At 51.3% G+C, this 12,199-nt stretch overlaps 1 protein-coding gene across 1 annotated transcript in view; it reads left to right on the top strand.

Moving 5' to 3' along the window:
- plxnd1 (plexin D1) overlaps positions 1-12,199 on the top strand; it is a 599,181-nt gene that overhangs the window by 66,494 nt on the left and 520,488 nt on the right. The gene's annotated exons all lie outside the window — the stretch shown is intronic.

Consider the following 12,199-nt stretch of genomic DNA (forward strand, 5'->3'; position numbering starts at 1 on the left):
ATGCATTATCCCTGTAATGGGCTGCTTTTTAAATTATCCCTCAATTTAGTTGATTTAGTTTGTTACCCAAAAGAAGTAGCCAATTGTGGGTTCAGAACGCTAAAAGACTTGAAAGCATGATGTCGGCTGACATTCGAGTACAGGATTGAAGGGATTGATGTGTTGGGTGTTCTGGATCACATTCAGGTCACCCACACTTGAAGTAGTGCAACACTATTTTATTAAAAGGTTAACTGTTTAAACATACTTGAACTGTGGGTAAATATGATACCAGCTTTAACTAAAGACCTTTGCCTTGTCCTAACCAGTTGATGCACTCAGCACATGGTGAATGTCTGAGTTGCAGGCTGTGAGCTCTGTTGGACTAGCTAGCTGCTACTCGAATGAGCAGGAACTCTGATGTCCCCTGTCTTTATAGTGCGTGTGCTCTCACTGGTGATTGGCTGCGGTGTTGTGTATGTTGATTGATCCCACTGTGTGTCCATCAGTGTGTGGCTGCACCATGATATACTGGTGTATATTATGACAGGGACAAGCTGTACTGAGGAGCTATCTGCCCTCCCAGGTGGAAATGGAAGATTCCACGGCACGTATGAAGAGCAGGCATGTATGCTGGCCAATATTTACCCCTCAAAACACCACAAAGACAGGTCATCTGGTCATTATCACACTGCTGCTTGTGGAATCTTGCCGTGCACAGATTGTCTGCTGCATTTCCGACTTTACAACAGTGATTCCACTTTGAAAGTACTTTATTGGCTGTAAGGCACCTGGAGACTGTCGGAGGATACAGCAGGATTTAGATTGTTTGGAGACTTGGGCGGAGAGATGGCAGATGGAGTTTAATCCGGACAAATGTGAGGTAATGCATTTTGGAAGGTCTAATGCAGGTAGGGAATATACGGTGAATGGTAGAACCCTCAAGAGTATTGAAAGTCAGAGAGATCTAGGAGTACAGGTCCACAGGTCATTGAAAGGGGCAACACAGGTGGAGAAGGTAGTCAAGAAGGCATACGGCATGCTTGCCTTCATTGGCCGGGGCATTGAGTATAAGAATTGGCAAGTCATGTTGCAGCTGTATAGAACCTTAGTTAGGCCACACTTGGAGTATAGTGTTCAATTCTGGTCGCCACACTACCAGAAGGATGTGGAGGCTTTAGAGAGGGTGCAGAAGAGATTTACCAGAATGTTGCCTGGTATGGAGGGCATTAGCTATGAGGAGCGGTTTAATAAACTCGGTTGTTCTCACTGGAACGAAGGAGGTTGAGGGGAGACCTGATTATGAGGGGCATAGACAGAGTGGATAGTCAGAGGCTTTTCCCCAGGGTAGAGGGGTCAATTACTAGGGGGCATAGGTTTAAGGTGAGAGGGGCAAGGTTTAGAGTAGATGTACGAGGCAAGTTTTTTACGCAGAGGGTAGTGGGTGCCTGGAACCCGCTACCGGAGGAGGTGGTGGAAGCAGGGATGATAGTGACATTTAAGGGGCATCTTGACAAATACATGAATAGGATGGGAATAGAGGGATACGGACCCAGGAAGTGTAGAAGATTGTAGTTTAGTCGGGCAGCATGGTCGGCACGGGCTTGGAGGGCCGAAGGGCCTGTTCCTGTGCTGTACATTTCTTTGTTCTTTGTTCTTGTTGAGACACCCGAGGCTGTGGAAGGGAGTTCCTTAAATTGTCCATCAGGCCCGGGAGGCCTGTCATGTGAGGGATTAAAGATGTCAGTGAATAGAAAACGCACTCGTATATCTGTTCTGTCCCCTCACCGATCCTGCGGCTCTCTGCTAATGATACATTCGTGCAGGCCTTTTGAAAAGAATCACTAGAATCACTTCACTGCAGGGGCTGTTTAGCACAGGGCTAAATCGCTGGCTTTGAAAGCAGACCAAGGCAGGCCAGCAGCACGGTTCGATTCCCGTAACAGCCTCCCCGAACAGGCGCCGGAATGTGGCGACTAGGGGCTTTTCACAGTAACTTCATTTGAAGCCTACTTGTGACAATAAGCGATTTTCATTCATTCAATACAGTGCATAAGGAGTCCATTCGGTCCATCGAGTCTGCATCCACCCTCCGAAAGAGCACCCAACCTAAGCCCACTCCCCCACCCTATCCCTGTAACTCAGTAACCCCACCTAATCATTTGGACACTAAGGGCAATTTATCATGGCCAATTCACCTAATATCTTTGGACTGTGGGAGTGTGGTGGTATGTATTAGGGGTAATACGGTACACCACGTGTCGACAGGCTATTGGTGGCGGGATGCCAGGTCCTGATAGGATCTGCCACCTACTGGACTCCACCCAGAAATGCCGGTATAAGAACCCAGCTTTTCCCTCAGCAGCTGCATTCTGTAACCACGCTGCTGGGGATAAAGTTCTGCTTAATAAAGCCTTCAATTGACATTACCTCAACCTGCCTCGCGTCATATTGACGGTGCTACAATTTATTAAGCAGAATTTAAATTGAAGAAAACGACGTGGGAACATGGAGCTCCGAATCACCCTCCGCCTGCGATCGCACCCCAAGCAGCTAACTCGGCCTCTATCTTCAAGCACTGGATGGCATGCTTTGAGGGCTACCTCCGAACGGCCCCCGGCACACCGACTAACGAACAAAAGATGCAGGTCCTCTATTCCAGGGTGAGTCCTGACGTCTACTCCCTTATCGAGGACGAGGACGGTTTCACCGGTGCCATCGCCGCGCTGAAGGATATCTACATCCGGCCCGCCAACCAGGTTTTTGCTCGCTACCAGCTCGCCACACGACGGCAATTTTCGGGGGAATCACTGGATGAGTTTTATAACGCCCTGCAGATCCTGGGTCGAAACTGCAACTGCCCGGCGGTAACAGCGAGTGAACACACAGAGCTCCTGGTCCGTGATGCGTATGTGGCAGGTTTGGCCTCTTCCCAGATCCGCCAGAGGCTTCTGGAGAAAGAATCTCTGGGACTTACAGAAGCTCGGGCCCTGGCGGCATCCCTCGATGTAGCCTCGCGTAACGCCCCCGACCGCACTACAGCCCCTTGGGCTCCGTGGACCCCCACTGCGGTCGACTCTCCGACACTCCCCCCACCCCTGCAAACCTGCGCGGCCAAAACACCAGACCAACCGGGGGGGCCCCGCTGCTATTTTTGCGGCCAGCCGAAACACCCTCGGCAGCGATGCCCGGCCCGCGTGGCTACCTGCAAAAGCTGCGGGAAGAAGGGCCACTACGCGACGGTGTGCAAGTCCCCCGGGGTCTCCGCTATCTCTGGGGAAGAAACGGGACCACAGACCCAGCCCCCCCCCCAGCGATCCACGTGTGACCAACGGACGCCGCCATTTTGGACCCCGGACGCCACGAGGGAGAGATGGCCGCCGCCATTTTGTCCACCCCTGACCGTGCTCGATCCGTGGATGCTGCCGTCTTGGCTGAAGGACCCCGACGCAGACGGCCACATACTGCCTGATTACGATGCTCAACTTCAACAACCACGTCTGGCTTCGATGACCTTCGACCAGTCGCGACCCCGGACGCTCCAGACTGCAACCACTACAGTCCTAGTGAATGGCTACGAGACGCCGTGTCTTATCGACTCTGGGAGCATGGAGAGCTTCATTCATCCGGACACGGTAAGGCGCTGTTCCCTCGTAATTCGGCCAAGCACCCAGAAAATGTTCCTGGCGGCGGGATCCCATTCCGTTCAGATCACGGGGTTCTGCATCGCTAACCTAACGGTGCAGGGGAGGGAGTTCCGAAATTACCGGCTGTATGTCCTCCCCCATCTCTGTGCGCCCACACTCCTAGGGTTGGACTTCCAATGCAACCTCCAGAGTTTAACATTTAAATTTGGCGGCCCTATACCCCCACTGACTGTCTGCGGCCTCGCGACCCTCAAGGTTGAACCGCCTTCCTTGTTTGCGAACCTCACCCCGGATTGCAAACCCGTCGCCACAAGGAGCAGACGGTACAGCGCCCAGGACCGAGCATTTATCCGGTCCGAAGTCCAGAGGCTGCTGAAGGAAGGCATCATCCAGGCTAGCAACAGTCCCTGGAGAGCCCAGGTGGTAGTTGTTAAGACCGGGGAGAAACAGAGGATGGTCATTGACTATAGTCAGACCATCAACAGGTACACTCAGCTAGATGCATACCCTCTCCCCCGCATATCCGACATGGTCAATCGGATTGCACAGTACAATGTCTTTTCCACCGTGGACCTCAGGTCCGCCTACCACCAGCTCCCCATCCGTCCCGGTGACCGCAACTATACTGCCTTCGAAGCAGACGGGCGGTTATACCACTTTTTAAGGGTTCCATTCGGCGTCACGAACGGAGTCTCGGTCTTCCAACGAGAGATGGACCGAATGGTTGACCAGCACGGATTACGGGCCATGTTCCCGTATCTCGACAACGTCACCATCTGCGGCCACGACGAGCAGGACCACGACGCCAATCTCCAAAAATTCCTCCAGACCGCTCACGCCCTAAACCTCACTTACAACAAAGAAAAATGCGTGTTCCGCACCGATCGTCTAGCCATCCTGGGCTACGTAGTGCGTAATGAAGTGATAGGCCCCGACCCTGAACGCATGCATCCCCTCATGGAGTTCCCTCTCCCCCACTGTGCCAAAGCCCTGAAAAGTTGCCTGGGCTTCTTTTCTTATTACGCCCAGTGGGTCCCCCAGTACACAGACAAGGCCCGTGCACTAATCCAGTCCACTACTTTTCCCCTGACGACAGAGGCATGCCAGGCCTTTAGCCGCATCAAAGCGGATATCGCAAAGGCCACGATGCGTGCCATCGACGAGTCCCTCCCCTTCCAGGTCGAGAGCGACGCATCGGATGTAGCTCTGGCGGCCACCCTCAACCAAGCAGGCAGACCCGTGGCCTTCTTCTCCCGAACCCTCCATGCTTCAGAAATCCGCCACTCCTCAGAGGAAAAGGAGGCACAAGCAATAGTGGAAGCTGTGCAACACTGGAGGCATTACCTGGCCGGTAGGAGATTCACTCTCCTCACTGACCAACGGTCGGTTGCCTTCATGTTCGATAATGCACAGCGGGGCAAGATCAAGAACGACAAGATCTTGCGGTGGAGGATCGAACTCTCCACCTTCAATTATGAGATCTTGTATCATCCCGGAAAGCTGAACGAGCCATCCGATGCCCTATCTCGCGGCACGTGCCAATGTACAAGTGGACTGTCTACAAGCCCTCCACAAGGACCTCTGCCACCCGGGGGTCACTCATTTCTACCACTTCCTTAAGGCCCGCAACATCCCTTAATCCGTCGAGGACGTCCGAACAGTCACCAGAAACTGCCAGATCTGCGCTGAGTGCAAACCGCACTTTTTCAGGCCAGATAGAGCACACCTGGTTAAGGCCTCTCGACCCTTTGAACGCCCCAGTTTGGATTTCAAAGGCCCCCTCCCCTCCACCGATCGCAACGTGTACTTCCTGAACGTCGTTGACGAATACTCCCGTTTCCCTTTCGTCATCCCCTGCCCCGACATGACAGCGTCCACGGTCATTAAAGCCCTCGGTACCATTTTTACACTGTTCGGTTTCCCCGACTATATCCATAGCGACAGGGGATCCTCCTTTATGAGTGACGAACTGCGTCAATTCCTGCTCAGCAGGGGCATAGCCTCGAGCAGGACGACCAGTTACAACCCCCGGGGGAACGGGCAGGTAGAAAGGGAGAATGGAACGGTCTGGAAGGCCGTCCTGCTGGCCCTCCGGTCTAGGAGCCTCCCAATTTCCCGCTGGCAGGAAGTCCTCCCGGATGCCCTTCACTCTATCCGGTCCCTGCTGTGCACCACCACGAATCAAACGCCTCACGAGCGCCTCCTCCTCTTTCCTAGGAAGTCCTCCTCTGGAACGCCACTTCCGACCTGGCTAGCAGCTCCGGGGCCCATTCTGCTCCGGAAACATGTACGGGTGCACAAGTCAGATCCGTTGGTGGAACGGGTGCATCGCCTTCACGCCAACCTGCAATACGCCTATGTGGAGTACCCCGATGGGCGACAGGACATGGTCTCCCTGAGAGATCTGGCGCCCGCCGGAGCTACCTACATCCCCCCAACGCCAATCACCACCTTCTCACTCCCGCTGGTTCATCCCACAGCCACCCCCTTCCCGGGGAGTTCGGTTCTCCTCCCAGACCCGCCCAGGAGTAAGGACACAGGGGACAGCGGTACGCTCCCAGAGTCGACGGGACTCGACGGGACTCGAGCCAGCGCCATCACCACCACGCCCGAGACGATCGGAAAGGACGACCAGGGCGCCCATCCGGCTCATCGAATCACTTTAACTCTCAACGTTTTCAGATATTGTGTCTTGTTATAGTTATGGCATCATGCTGACCCTGTTTGGCCGGTTGGCCCAGTTTTCAGTTATTGTGTCTTGTTATAGTTATGACATCATGCCGACCCTGTTTGGCCCGTTGGCCCAGTTGAAGCGATAATTTTGTGTTTTGTTCAAATTTACGGCACAGTACCGACTCTGTAAACCCCTACCACCATGCGAACCACCATCCCGCCGGATTTTTTTTCAAGAAGGGGTGAATGTGGTGGTATGTATTAGGGGTAATACGGTACACCACGTGTCGACAGGCTATTGGTGGAGGGATGCCAGGTCCTGGTAGGATCTGCCACCTACTGGACTCCACCCAGAAATGCCGGTATAAGAACCCAGTTTTTCCCTCCATTTCCCTCAGCAGCTGTATTCTGTAACCACGCTGCTGGGGATAAAGTTCTGCTTAATAAAGCCTTCAATGGACATTACCTCAACCTGCCTCGCGTCATATTGACGGTGCTACAGGGAGGAAACCGGAGCACCCGGAGGAAACCCGCACAGACACGGGGGCAAAGTGTAAACTCCACACAGACAGTCACCCTAGGCTGGAATCGTACCTTGGTCCCTGCAGTGCTAACCACTGTGCCGCCCTGTGGACAGTCAAAATCCTGCCACTCACTCATTGGCTAGGTGCGAGTGAATCTGCCTGTGGTTATGCTTCTGAAGCTGGTTAGTTGTTGCACATTGAATGATCGAGCCTCTCTCAGAGGTAGCCTGGCCTCAGAATAACTTTGTCTCTCTCCCAGGCTGTTATCAATCAGAGCAGCTGCAAGCTGTTATCAGACCCGGAGCCAGTGTGACTGGAATACACGGTAAATGGAACTGTTCACAGCTTCACTTCTACAGGAGACTCTATCCACACTTCCTGTGTCCCTCTCTCTTATCAACATCATAGCATCATCTTTTCCAAATCCCCATCTGAACACACTTCCTCTTGCTTGTTATCCTCACAAGATCATTACCAGGACTCAATGCTTTGCTCGACAAATCCATCCTTTAACAGGGTCTGGAAGCTTCCTTCCTTTCAAGCTGCCTTCCTCTTGCTACATGTCACGCAGCCACTGTTCCCTGAAGATCTCTTGTTCTCTCCCACTTTTTAACCTTGCTGTCACAAAGCGGTGAATACAGCATTCTCAATTTACAGACAAGAATCAGTTTGACACTGCTTCTTGGATATTCAGCCAATCACACACAGTGAGCAGGTCACAGCCTGACTCTGTCACTGTGGACAACAAAGGTACAAGCGATTTGTGGATTGCAGATGTTCAGAGGCCATCAGCCAGGATTGGATCTGCCACGGGAGATTCGGTGGACCAGCTGATTTTCAGTGGGACTGGGTGATTCCGGTGTTGGGGGGTTGGGGGGGGGGGGGGGCGTGCCTGGAAAGTCCTGCCCCTCGTCTACTCAAACCCCTTGGATTAGCTGTACATTGTGCTTTGACCAAAAACTCGCTAGGTCTTCCAGTGATGCCAGGTGGGCCTGTGGACGAGACTTATCTCTATGTCATGACTCGTTACCAGGTGAGTGACATGGGATCCAAGCATGTGCCACTGCTTTCACCCCTTTCAAACTGGATGTTTCTACGTTGAGAGATGGTGGTGCACATGAGTTAATTAACAGTCTTCACACTCACTGTGTCACACCAGCCACTGTTCACAGGGGCACCTGCCAGTCTTCAGAGGGACACCTGCCAGTGTTCAGAGGGACTGACACCTGCCAGTGTTCAGAGGCACAGGGAAACCTGCCAGTGTTCAGAGGGACATAGACACCTGCCAGTGTTCAGAGGGTCATGAACACCTGCCAGTGTCCAGACAGACATGGCCACCTGCCAGTGTTCAGAGGGACATGGACACCTAAAACAAACAAAGAACAAAGAAATGTACAGCACAGGAACAGGCCCTTCGGCCCTCCAAGCCTGTGCCGACCATGCTGCCCATCTAAACTAAAATCTTCTGCACTTCCTGGGTCCGTATCCCTCTATTCCCATCCTATTCATGTATTTGTCAAGATGCCCCTTAAATGTCACTATCGTCCCTGCTTCCACCACCTCCTCCGGCAGCGAGTTCCAGGCACCCACTACCCTCTGTGTAAAAAAACTTGCCTCGTACATCTCCTCTAAACCTTGCCCCTCGCACTTTAAACCTATGCCCCCGAGTAATTGTCCCCGAACAGGCGCCGGAATGTGGCGACTAGGGGCTTTTCACAGTAACTTCATTTGAAGCCTACTTGTGACAATCAGCGATTTTCATTTCATTTCATTTTGTTTTCATTTCATTTCAATTGACCCCTCTACCCTGGGGAAAAGCCTCGGACTATCCACTCTGTCTATGCCCCTCATAATTTTGTAGACATCTATCAGGTCACCCCTCAACCTTCTTCGTTCCAGTGAGAACAAACCAAGTTTATTCAACCTCTCCTCATAGCTAATACCCTCCATACCAGGCAACGTTCTGGTAAATCTCTTATGCACCCTCTCTAAAGCCTCCACATCCTTCTGGTAGTATGGTGACCATAATTGAACACTATACTCCAAGTGTGGCCTAACTAAGGTTCTATACAGCTGCAACATGACTTGCCAATTCTTATACTCAATGCCGGGCCAATGAAGGCAAGCATGCCGTATGCCTTCTTGACTACCTTCTCCACCTGTGTTGCCCCTTTCAGTGACCTGTGGACCTGTACACCTAGATCTCACTGACTGTCAATATTCTTGAGGGTTCTACCATTCACTGTAAATTCCCTACCTGCATTAGACCTTCCAAAATGCATTACCTCACATTTGTCCGGATTAAACTCCATCTGCCATCTCTCTGCCCAAGTCTCCAAACGATCTAAATCCTGCTGTATCCTCTGACAGTCCTCATCGCTATCCGCAATTCCACCAACCTTTGTGTCATCCGCAAACTTACTAATCAGACCAGCTACATTTTCCTCCAAATCATTTATATATACTACAAACAGCAAAGGTCCCAGCACTGATTCTTGCAGGACTCCGCTCGTCACAGCCCTCCAATTAGAAAAGCACCCTTCCATTGCTACTCTCTGCCTTCTATGACCTAGCCAGTTCTGTATCCATCTTGCCAGCTCACCCCTGATCCCATGTGACACCTTTTGTGCCAGTCTGCCATGAGGGACCTTGTCAAAGGCCTTACTGAAGTCCATATAGACAACATCCACTGCCCTACCTGCATCAATCATCTTTGTGACCTCCTCGAAAAACTCTATCAAGTTAGTGAGACATGACCTCCCCTTCACAAAACCGTGCTGCCTCTCGCTGATACATCCATTTGCTTCCAAATGGGAGTAGATCCTGTCTCGAAGAATTCTCTCCAGTAATTGCCCTACCACTGACGTAAGGCTCACCGGCCTGTGTCATAGAATTTACAGTGCAGAAGGAGGCCATTCGGCCCATCGAGTCTGCACCGGCCCTTGGCAAGAGCACCCTTCCCAGGCCCACACATCCACCCTACCCCCGTAACCCAGTAACCCCACCTTACCTTTTTTGGACACTAAGGGCAATTTATCATGGTCAGTCCACCTAACCTGCACATCTTTGGACTGTGGGAGGAAACTGGAGCACCCGGAGGAAACCCACGCAGACACAGGGAGAACAGACAGTGACCCAACCCGGGAATCGAACCTGGGACCCTGTAGCCGTGAAGCAACAGTGCTAACCACTGTGCTATCGTGCCGCAGTGGATCCTTAGATTATCCTTGCTACCCTTCTTAAACAAAGGAACAACATTGGCTATTCTCCAGTCCTCCGGGACATCACCTGAAGACAGTGAGGATCCAAAGATTTCTGTCAAGGCCTCAGCAATTTCCTCTCTAGCCTCCTTCAGTATTATGGGGTAGATCCCATCAGGCGCTGGGGACTTAACCACCTTAATATTATTCAAGACGCCCAACACCTCGTCTTTTTGGATCTCAATGTGACCTAGGCTATCTATAAACTCAACATCCACCAATTCCTTCTCTTTGGTGAATACTGATGCAAAGTATTCATTTAGCACCTCGTCCATTTCCTCTGGCTCCACACATAGATTCCCTCGCTTGTCCTTCAGTGGGCCAAACCTTTCCCTGGCTACCCTCTTGCTTTTTATGTATGTGTAAAAAACCTTGGGATTTTCCTTAACCCTATTTGCCAATGACTTTTCGTGACCCCTTTTAGACATCCTGACTCCTTGCTTAAGTTCCTTCCTACTTTCCTTATATTCCACACAGGCTTTGTCTGTTCTCAGCCTTCTAGCCATGACAAATGTCTCCTTTTTCTTTTTGACGAGGCCTACGATATCTCTCGTTACTCAAGGTTCCCGAAATTTGCCGTATTTATCCTTCTTCCGCACAGGAACATGCCATAAGACCATAAGACCATAAGACATAGGAGCGGAAGTAAGGCCATTCGGCCCATCGAGTCCACTCCGCCATTCAATCATGGCTGATTTCAACTCCATTTGCCGGCTCTCTCTCCATAGCCCTTAATTCCTCGAGAAATCAAGAATTTATCAACTTCTGTCTTAAAGACACTCAACGTCCCGGCCTCCACCACCCTCTGTGGCAATGAATTCCACAGACCCACCACTCTCTGGCTGAAGAAATTTCTCCTCATCTCTGTTCTAAAGTGACTCCCTTTTATTCTAAGGCTGTGCCCCCGGGTCCTAGTCTCCCTGCCGGTCCTGAATTCCTTTCAACTGACATTTGAAAGCCTCCCACATGTCAGATGTTGATTTACCCTCAAACATCCGCCCCCAATCTAGGTTCTTCAGTTCCTGCCTAATATTGTTCTCATTAGCGTTCCCCCAATTTAGCACATTCACCCTTGGACCACTCTTATCTTGTCCGCCAGCACTTTAAAACTTACTGAATTGTGGTCACTGTTCCCGAAATGCTCCCCTACTGAAACTTCTACCACCTGGCCGGAGTCATTCCCCAATACCAGGTCCAGTACAGCCCCTTCCCTAGTTGGACTATCTACATATTGTTTTAAGAAGCTCTCCTGGATGCTCCTTAAAAACTTTGCCCCATCTAAGCCCCTAGCACTAAGTGAGTCCCAGTCAATATTGGGGAAGTTGAAGTCTCCCATCACAACAACCCTATTACTTTTACTCCTTTCCAAAATCTGTCTACCTATCTGCTCCTCTATCTCCCGCTGGCTATTGGGAGGCCTGTAGTAAACCCCCAACATTGTGACTGCACCCTTCTTATTCCTGATCTCTACCCATATAGCCTCACTGCCCTCTGAGGTGTCCTCCCGCAGTACAGCTGTGATATTCTCCCTAACCTGTAACGCAACTCCTCCACCCCTTTTACATCCACCTCGATCCCGCCTGAAACATTTAAATTCTGGAACGTTTAGCTGCCAATCCTGTCCTTCCCTCAACCAGGTCTCTGTAATGGCAACAACATCATAGTTCCAAGTACTAATCCAAGCTCTAAGTTCATCTGCCTTACCTGTTATACTTCTCACATTAAAACATATGCACTTCAGGCCACCAGTCCCACTGTTTTCATCAACATCTCCCTGTCTGCTCTTCCTCAGAGCCATACTGGTCCTATTCCCTAGTTCTCCCTCAATTTTTTCACCTTCTGACCTATTGCTCCCGTGCCCACCCCCCTGCCATACTAGTTTAAACCCTCCCGTGTGACACTAGCAAACCTCGCGGCCAGGATATTTATGCGTCTCCAGTTTAGATGCAACCCGTCCTTCTCATACAGGTCACACCTGCCCCGGAAGAGCTCCCAGTGGTCCAGATAATGGAAAGCCTCCCTCCTACACCAGCTGTTTAGCCACGTGTTTAGCTGCTCTATCTTCCTATTTCAAACCTCACTGGCACGTGGCACAGGACGTAATCCCGAGATTACA

Source organism: Scyliorhinus torazame, chromosome 13, assembly GCF_047496885.1.
Source record: "Scyliorhinus torazame isolate Kashiwa2021f chromosome 13, sScyTor2.1, whole genome shotgun sequence".
In the NCBI taxonomy this organism is placed as follows: domain Eukaryota; kingdom Metazoa; phylum Chordata; class Chondrichthyes; order Carcharhiniformes; family Scyliorhinidae; genus Scyliorhinus; species Scyliorhinus torazame.